Source organism: Oncorhynchus keta, chromosome 18 (assembly GCF_023373465.1).
Source record: "Oncorhynchus keta strain PuntledgeMale-10-30-2019 chromosome 18, Oket_V2, whole genome shotgun sequence".
In the NCBI taxonomy this organism is placed as follows: Eukaryota; Metazoa; Chordata; class Actinopteri; order Salmoniformes; family Salmonidae; genus Oncorhynchus; species Oncorhynchus keta.
This window is the reverse complement of record NC_068438.1, coordinates 379,570-389,277: the sequence shown is the minus strand read 5'-3', so window position 1 is coordinate 389,277 and position 9,708 is coordinate 379,570.

Sequence of the window (9,708 nt, the reverse complement as noted above, 5' to 3'; positions counted from 1 at the left end):
TTTGGTGTGTCAAGTACAACACATTTCATTGCCTGCTGACTCTGTCCAATAACCTACATGGCTTGTCATGCATATTGTCATTGTGTTCTTGGCGATGTCTGTCTTGAGTGTGGACCTTACTGAGATTGTAATGTTACGAATTGATATGTTCTGTCAAACCTTTGACTGAATGGCTTTCCGAAAGAGGAGCCAATGAATATCTGGAAGGATGCAGTAGAGTTGAGGTAGTATGAAATAAAGTTGTCTTGCTGTATTTTTATTTTATTTATTCCTCTCTACAATGTTCTGAAAGATGCATCCCTAATGCATATTTAGCATCAAATATTTCAGTTTTGCAGATGGAAATTAGCCTGAGTGCCAATATGTGCTGTCATGTTAACTCATTGTCATGACAAAATATACAGCAATGGAGTTGGCATTGGCAAGAGCACAAACAAATCTGGGACCGGGCTAGATGGAAATGTTTGACAGATTTATATTCTGCATTAGAAGTCTTTATGTTCTGCTAGTTTCAACCCTTTCAATAAGCCTATGGTGAATATAGGCCTACCCCATGTGAACACTCACATTTGTATGCACAATACCAGGACCACAAATAGGCAAACGTGGAAGGGTGCTGATACAAATGTCATGAATAGGTCTGACACTTTTATTTTACATATCCAAGAAAGATGTTTGTTCTACATGCTGTATTTCCATCTGAATGTGGCACAACGTTGTGTCCTGCTGAATGCAAACCGGTTGTAATCGGCTATGGTGGACAGCCTGGAATTGAAATTGCCATAAAAGGCAGACTCCACACTTCCAATGAGATGTATGGGGATGCATCGCAACCTCTAGGTAAACCCCACAACAGTGTGTTTGAATAAAAGTGCAGGGAGATTTATAGCCTGCTGGTGCAGTGATCAATTTGCAGGTCCTTTGGTAATCAAACTAGGCAGGTACACATACAGTTGATGAAATATCTGAGAGAGACTGCTCTGTAGTGGACCGCAGATGTAGCGTGAAGTTCAATGTGAAAGAGGAAGTGTTCTGCTTCTTTGGCTCAGTCACTATGGTCGGCCAGGCATGGATACAGAGGTGGACCCAGATCCAGCCAGTGGAAACGGAGGTAAGCAAGACTATCTGACCACATAACTTTATTTTAACCCAAAGGTTTTGGTGCACGGTTTCCTGTACCTAGAGTAAATACTCCTGGATATAGCACGTTCAATAGAAATTCTTTATTGAGCAGTCTTTTTTTTAATGCATGCCAGAAAAGCCACTACATAACATATTCATTGGACTATAACGGTGACAAAAAGTGTGCACAAACTGTTTGGGCCTACATAAAGCTGTCCCAACACCTTACCACTGTTACACCTTGTTATCAGCAGAGCCTTAACTGGCAGCGAAACAGTTAATTCAGTCTCATTTACTGCCTTTAAAAAAACCATAGCTGATATGGATAAATCTACTGACAATTGAGATGCACAAACTATGGCACAACTAGATGATGTTCGGATAAGAAGCGATACGCAATTTCGATTTGTCAATATAACAATTTGTTCAGCACTTTTGAAATGTACAGCGACAGATTCAGAACATGGGCCGTTCTTACAGTATTCTTCCTGTACACCAAGTAAGAACCATAGGATAAATAAAGGGGGTATATATAAGCAGAGAAACAAAGCTCTGACAATATTCAATGACATTTCTTTAAAACATGCTATTGGCTACATGTGCAACACCAAGTCAGAACAGTAGGCTAAATTAAAAAGGAGCAAATTATTAGGTTGAGGCACATGGGCTACTAACAGCTTACTACACAACATACACTTAGTATTACTTTTTTAGCTACAGTATAAGTCTGTATATAACTGTTATATAACAGTACAAGTCAAAAGTTTGGACACATTCAAGGGTTTTTCTTTATTTTTACTATTTTCTACATTGTACAATAGTAGTGAAGACATCAAAACTATGAAATAACACATAGATAATCATGTAGTATCCAAAAAAGTGTTAAGTGTTAAGCAATATATTTTCTATTTGAGATTCTTCAAAGTAGCTGATGACAGCTTTGCACACTCTTGGCATTCTCTCAACCAGCTTCATGAGGTAGTTACCTGGAATGCATTTCAATTAACAGGTGTGACTTGTTAAAAGTTCATTTGTGGAATTTCTTTCCTTCTTAATGTGTTTGAGCCAGTCAGTTGTATTGTGACAAGGTAGGGGTGGTATACAAAAAATGGCCCTATTTGGTAAATGACTAAGTCCATATTATGGCAAGAACAGCTCAAATAAGCAAACAGAAACGACAGTGCATCATTACTTTAAGACACGAAGGTCAGTAAATCTGGAACATTTCAAGAACTGAAAGTTTCTTCAAGTGCAGTCACAAAAACAATCAAGTGCTATGATGAAATTGTCTCACATGAGGACCGCCACAGGAAAGGAAAACCCAGAGTTACTGCTGCTGCAGAGGATGAGTTCATTAGAATATCTGCACCTCAGATTGCAGCCCAATTAAAAGATTCACAGAGTTAAAGTAAAAGACATCTCAACATCAACTGTTCAGAGGAGAATGTGTGAATCAGGCCTTCAAGGTTGAATTGCTGCAAAGAAACCACTACCAAAAGACCCCTTTAGAAGAAGAAACTTGCTTGGGCCAAGAAACACGAGCTATGGACATTAAACCGGTGCAAATCTGCTGAGTCCAAATTTGCGATTTTTGGTTCCAACCGCTGTCTCTTGTGAGACGCAGAGTAGGAGAATGGATGATCTCCGCATGTGTGGTTCCCAGAATGGAGTAGGAGGTGTGATGGTGTGGGGGTGCCTTGCTGGTGACACTGTCAATGATTTATTTAGAATTCAAGGCACACTTTACCAGCATGACTACCACAGTATTCTTCATCATTTGATTTTCAAAAGGACAATGACCCAACACATGTCCAGGCTGTGTAAGGGCTAATTGACCATGAAGGAGAGTGATGGAGTGCTGCATCAGATGACATGGCCTCCACAATCACCCGACCTCAACCCAATTTAGATGGTTTGGGATGAGTTGGACCGCAGAGTGAAGGAAAAGCAGCCAACAAGTGCTCAGCAGCACTTGAAGGAACTCCTTCAAGACTGTTGGAATAGCATTCCATGTTAAGCTAGTTGAGAGAATGCCAAGAGTGTGCAAAGGTGTCATCAAGGCAAAGGGTGGCTACTATATAATATCTATTTTGATTTGTTTAACACAAAAATCTCTGAAACTGGAAACACTTATCTCTCTCACTAGCTTATAGCACCAACTGGCAGAGCAGCTCACAGATTACTGCACCTGTACATAGCCCATCTATAATTTAGCCCAAACAACTACCTCTCCCCCTACTGTATTTATTTATTTATTTGTTTATTTTGCTCCTTTGCACCCCAATATTTCTATCTCTACCTTGCACATTCTTCCACTGCAAATCTACCATTCCAGAGTTTTACTTGCTATATTGTATTTACTTCGCCACCATGACCTTTTTTTGTTGCCTTTACCTCCCTTATCTCACCTCATTTGCTCACATTGTATATAGACTTATTTTTCTACTGTATTATTGACTGTATGTTTATTTTACTCCATGTGTAACTCTGTGTTGTTGTATGTGTCGAACTGCTTTGCTTTATCTTGGTCAGGTCGCAATTGTAAATGAGAACTGGTTATCAACTTGCCTACCTGGTTAAATAAAGGTGAAATAAATAAAATAAATAAATAATTACAAGCAAAACCAGATTTGCTTTAGCTTTTTCAGCAACAATGAAAGAATAGGTTCTGTAGTGCCATCGTTTGTGGGTAAGTTAAATGTTTAAATGTTTTTCTACTATTTCTGATGGTGTCATAATACGGGTACCAGTAGGCTGCTAATGCTGTTAGACACTAATCTCTGTAACTGGTGAGCAAGGGCCCAAACCAACACTCTTCTTCTCAGTGTCTGGACTTAGTGGAATCACCAGTGCAAAGCCCTCAACTAGGCATCAGCTCACCCAAACGAATATTCACTTTATCTGACTGAAAAATAATTTACTTTACTTTACTTAATTCATTCTGTCCCCATTTCTTTTACACACCAATATGTAAAATATTTGAGTTACTGATCTGTTCTATGTTAAATAGCAGTGGCTTTCATAATAGGCCTATAAAATGCATGTGTTTGTCTATTCCAGAGGGTTTCAGTCAATGACGAATGATTGTTGACGGAATCCGTAAGACCACACTCAGCTGTATAAGGAAATAAGCAAACAGGAAACCGCTCACCCAGAGGCGGTGCTCCTAGTGGCCGGGGATTTTAATGCAGGGAAATCAGTTTTACCTCATTTCTATCAGCATGTTAAATGCGCAACCAGGGGGGGGGAAAAGTATAGATCACCTTTACACACAGAGATGAGCACAAAGCTCTCCCTCACCCTCCATTTGGCAAATCTGACCATAATTCTATCCTCCTGATTCCTGATTACAAGCTAAAATTAAAGCAGGAAGCACCAGTGACTTGGTCTATAAAAAAAGTGGTCAGATGAAGCAGATGCTAAACTACAGGACTGTTTTGCTAGCACCGACTGGAATATGTCCTGGGATTCTTCCAATGGCATTGAGGAGTACACCACATCAGTCACTGGCTTTATCAATAAGTGCATTGAGGACATTGTCCCCACAGTGAATGTACGTACATACCCCAACCAGAAGCCATGGATTAGAGGCAACATTCGCACTGAGCTAAAGGGTAGAGCTGCCACTTTCAAGGTGCGGCACTCAAACCCGGAAGCTTATAAGAAATCCTACTATACCCTCCGACGAACCATCAAACAGGGAAAGTGCCAATACAGAACTAAGATTGAATCGTACTACACTGGCTCCGACGTCCGTCGAATGTGGCAGGGCCTGCAAACTACTACAGACTACGAAAGGAAGCACAGCCAAGCTGCCCAGTGACACGAGCCTACCAGACGAGCTAAATCACTTCTACGCTCGCTTTGAGGCAAGCAACACTGAGGCATGCAATGAGAGCATCAGCTGTTCTGGACGACTGTGTGACCACGCTCTCCGTAGCCGACGTGAGTAAGACCTTTAAACAGGTCAACATTCACAAGGCATTTGGGTCAGATGGATTACCAAACTGCCCAGCCCATGGAAAGATATGCAAGAACTGTTCAAAATACCATCATTGCAAAAGTGTGTTGTTCTGCCCCAGGTACTAGCTCCACTCAGAACAGGCTCATATTCTCCACTCGCTCTCAATATGAACACACAGAAATCCGAACTGTCTCCACCAACCATGTGTCATTCAAGACATGCACTGTGCAGCTGAGCGAGGTGGCTTTGCCTTTGCTACTGGATATTGCTCAACCTTGCCACTTACTACAAGTTTTTCAGTAACCTACCACTCCAACAGCTCTCCACTGCCCTGTGTGGGTACTGTAGCTCCAAGATAGACATTGCAGGCACCCTCCATATCCCAGTGTACTACGGTGCCAAGCATCTACCGCCATTCACATTTTACGTTGCAAAGCACAGTGCCAAACTCCTGGGCCTCGACCTCTTCACAGGCTTGGAGATGACTGAGAGATGACAGTGGGTCTGATATCCACCAGGCTACCTGCACCTGGCAACAGAACTGGCCATCTCTGTTTGATGGACTTGGCTGCCTCACAACCTTTACTCACAGGCCCCTACTGAACCTGGACGTGACCCCAGTCATGCAGCCCCTGCGGTGTATCGCCTTTGCACTGTGTGATGATGTCACAAAAGAGCTCCAGTAACAGTTGGAGGCAGACATCATTGAGCCAGTCAAGACTGCCCCCTGGATTTCAAACGTGGTCATTGCAACCAAAGTCAGGTGGAATCCAGACCTGTGTGGATCTCCATGCTCTGAACAAGGCTGTCCCGGATAAGTACGCCTTGCCTACAGCTGAGGAGCTGACTGCACAATTTCACGGCTCCAGGGTCTTCACAAAGCTCAACCCGCGTCAGGGTTATCTTCAGGTACCCCTCCACCCAGCCCGCAGAGACCTTTGTCACACACGCTGGTGTGTTCAGATACACACACATGACTTTTGGACTTAGCTTTGCCCCCAACTGCTTCCAGAAGGTGATGAGTATCATCCTCGCTGGAATACCCGGGGTGGCAGTCTATCTGGACGACACCGTGTTCCCATGGCCCCGACCTCCACATGACCATCGACTCCACAGAGTATTCAGTACTCTACTGCAGAACAACCTGACCCTGAATGGTGCAAGTGCACCCTTGCAGCTCCAGCCGTCGAGTTTGTGTGGTTCCGCCTGTCGGCCAAAGGCATTGCCCCACTTATGCCAAACATTGAAGCAGTTCACCACATCCCGGAACCTACCTCAGCCTCTCAGGTGGCCTCATTCTTGGGCATGACAGCCTACTACCTCCGGTTTCTGCCCCACTACTCTCAGACCACAGCCCCAGTCTTGGCTCACTTTGACCCCGTCTGCCCCACCAATGCCACCTGTGATTCCTCAGCTGGAGCACTAGGAGCTGTCCTCTCACAGCTGCAAAATGTCATTGAGAGGCCCGTCACCTTCGCCTCGAGGCCCTGAGCCCCACTGAGCAACAGCACCCTGTTGGTGAACGAGAAGCACTGGCCTGTGTCTGGGCGTGCAAAAGGTGGCACCTCTACCTGTATAGCTGGCTGTTCACGCTCCGAACCGATCACCTGTCCCTCACGACGCTACTGTCAGCCTCATGAACTGGCCCACAAGCCACTTCAGCTGCACAGATGGGACGACCGCCTCAGACAGTATGACTATCAGCTGAAGTTCACTCCGGGGAGGGATAGCACGGCTGCAGACCTTCACTCACGCTCAATCGACACTCCTACTCCAACCGTCTTGCCAGACGACAACGAAACAGAGCTTGTACAGCTTGCACTATTTCCCTGGCACCTTTCGCCAGGTTGAAGAATTAATTTTCTTGCTGGGAAGAGTTCTGTGTCTCTTGAGGGTTTTGCACTGTAGTTCCGAGTGGCCAGCATGCGCATGTTCTATCCATGGCGCACAAAGGCCACTTGGGCATAGTGAAGGTCAAGCAGCAATGTTGAGACCTTGTGTGGTGGCCAGGCATCAACCACAACATTGAAGCCCTGGTCGGGGATTGTGCTGTATGTCTCCTCAGTGGAAATACAGAAAAGTCCCCCTCCCCCCATGCAGCCTCTCACAAAGCTGTGCCATGGCTATAAACACATTGAGCTTAACATCTTTGGCAAGATCCATGGATGCGCAGTCCCTCACTATCAGCGCTTCCTGGTGGTGGCGTATGACCGCCACTCTAAGTGGCCAGAAGTTGTGTTGGAACTGTCACAGCACAGGCCATCGTGGACATCCTAGACAGCCTGTTCACAAGGTGGGGCCTACCCCTCACCCTCACCATGAACAATGGGCCCCAACTAACCTCTGCCGAGTTCTCCTCCTATCTCAGCAACAACAGATCTGCACTGCCTACTACAGCCCACAAGCTAACGGAGGGGTGGAACGCTTCAACCAAACACTGAAGAATGGTATCAAAGTGCACCTGGTCCAGGGGTGCACGTTCCAAACTGCCTTGAACCAAACGCTAATGCACTACAGAGCAAGCAAACACACAACAACACAGGTCTCCCCGGCATCTCTTATGCTAGATCGTGAGATGGAACTTCCACTGGACAGACTCAGAACACAGAGCATGGCTGCACCGGCGACTAGGTCACCCAAGCAAAGCAGGTAGTAACCAGGCACCAAAGAGCAATGAAACAGCGTTTCGACAAGGCACACAGGGTGAAGAATCCGATCATCCAAGTGTCAGACTGGGTTTGGGCCCAACGGCCTCAGCGGTGCAACAAAATGGTCTCATTCTGGTCGGACCCCTTGCAGGTCAGTCGACAACTGGGGTCCGCCACCTTCATGCTAAGCAATGGATTGCGCTGGCACGCCAGCCGCCTCAGAAAAGTCCCTGGCCCTCAAGGAATACAAATTCCCACTCCTCTTTCACAGGCCAGTACAAAACAGACATACAGGCCAAGGACAGCCCTTGATGGATCTCCTCCACTATATTTTACATTTAGATTTTTGTAATTTAGCAGATGCTCTTATCCAGAGCGACTTACAGTAGTGAGTGCATACATTTTTGTACATACACCCACTACTACCACCCAAGCGCCAGCCTCTGTGGGCTCCCCAAGGGCCAGAGCCAAAAGCGGGTGGTGGCTGAAGAACGGCCTATGCAGGCACGAACTCGCCCTGCTCATCTTGAGGACTACTTAACCTCCTTCCATTCTTAGGCTCCGTTAGGTGTCTTAGCCTGTCTAGTTTGGAGAGTCGTTGTTTACCTCTTCCGTTTAAGGGTTCATGTTTTTCTCACAGGTATCACTCTAGGTTCTTTCCCTATGGAATTTGTTATATATGGTATCAGTCCCTGGTTTTGGAAAAGGGGGGAAATGTTATGTATGGTACGTCGTACTGTACGTTGTTATGGTTTACGACAGTGTGCTGCTTTACGTACGAATGGGTTGTCAGAATGAGTGGCACATGTCATTAAATGTCAGAGTGATGTACAATGTGAAACCGTGTAGATGTGCGTTCTTCTACAGCTAAGCTAGATATAACACTACTGTGGCAATTTGATCATAATGCAGGCCTACCAGAGTGGCCTACCATTAAAAACAATGGAGAAAATGCATTGCATAACATTTTAACATGGATAAAGCTGTTCTATCATTCTGCCTACAGTAGCAGCCAATGTGTGGTTTTCAATGTAGGCCTACGTTCCATGAAACTTTTGAAAAAAACATGCAGGGCTTGACATTAACCTGTTTATCGACTTGTCCTTTAGACAAGTAAGTGATTGAAAATGTTGTGTTGTGTGGTGCAAGAAATCACTTTACAAAATAAAATGCATTATTATTCCCATAAAATTATTACAGAGAATCAGACAAATTATGCTACCCCCTGCCTATTGGCTATTTAGCTTATTCAAGACTATTTAAAAAAAAAAAGAAGCTCTTTACCTGACTCACTTTTCAAAGATATCTAAAAATGTTTTGTTCTTTTGTATAGGAAGCTCAAAACACAGATGCGTTCTGCCTACAACAAAATCTCTTGCATACTTTGTTATGTTTCGGTATGTTGCACTGAAAGTGGCTAATATTTCATTGATTGAATCGCAATTACCACTGTAAAGGGAAACGTTGATAGTGTTAACAGGGAAAACTCTAGAATAGTTGTAAACAAACTTTTCTGAGTCAAGATCACGGAGTCAAATGCATGCCAAGATCTACCGCTCAGATTTTGTTTTGACTTGACTTAAAACGTATTCAACATTAACCAATTAAAAACAGTACTGTAGCAATTAGGTTTGTGAAGTAAGCTACAGGCCCAACAGATTATCCCCACATATTGGCTTTGCTTGAATTGTTGAATACGGACATGTTTTTAAATTATATTTCAAAATTTGAGGTAGGCTCTATGATCACACCGGTAACATATGTGTTGTTGTATTACTTGTGAAGCACAGCTGAGTGAGTATACATGTAATTATTTTTTATGTTACTGGGCTGCTGGTGCTTGGTCAGTCTCAGTGGAGGGAGAGAGCAGCAGACTAAGGGTCTGCCACTCAACATCCCTCCACTCTCCTTTTCCTCCACTGACACTGACCAAAAAGGGACCCCGACTTCCAGCTGATGGCATAACTCGAGTCG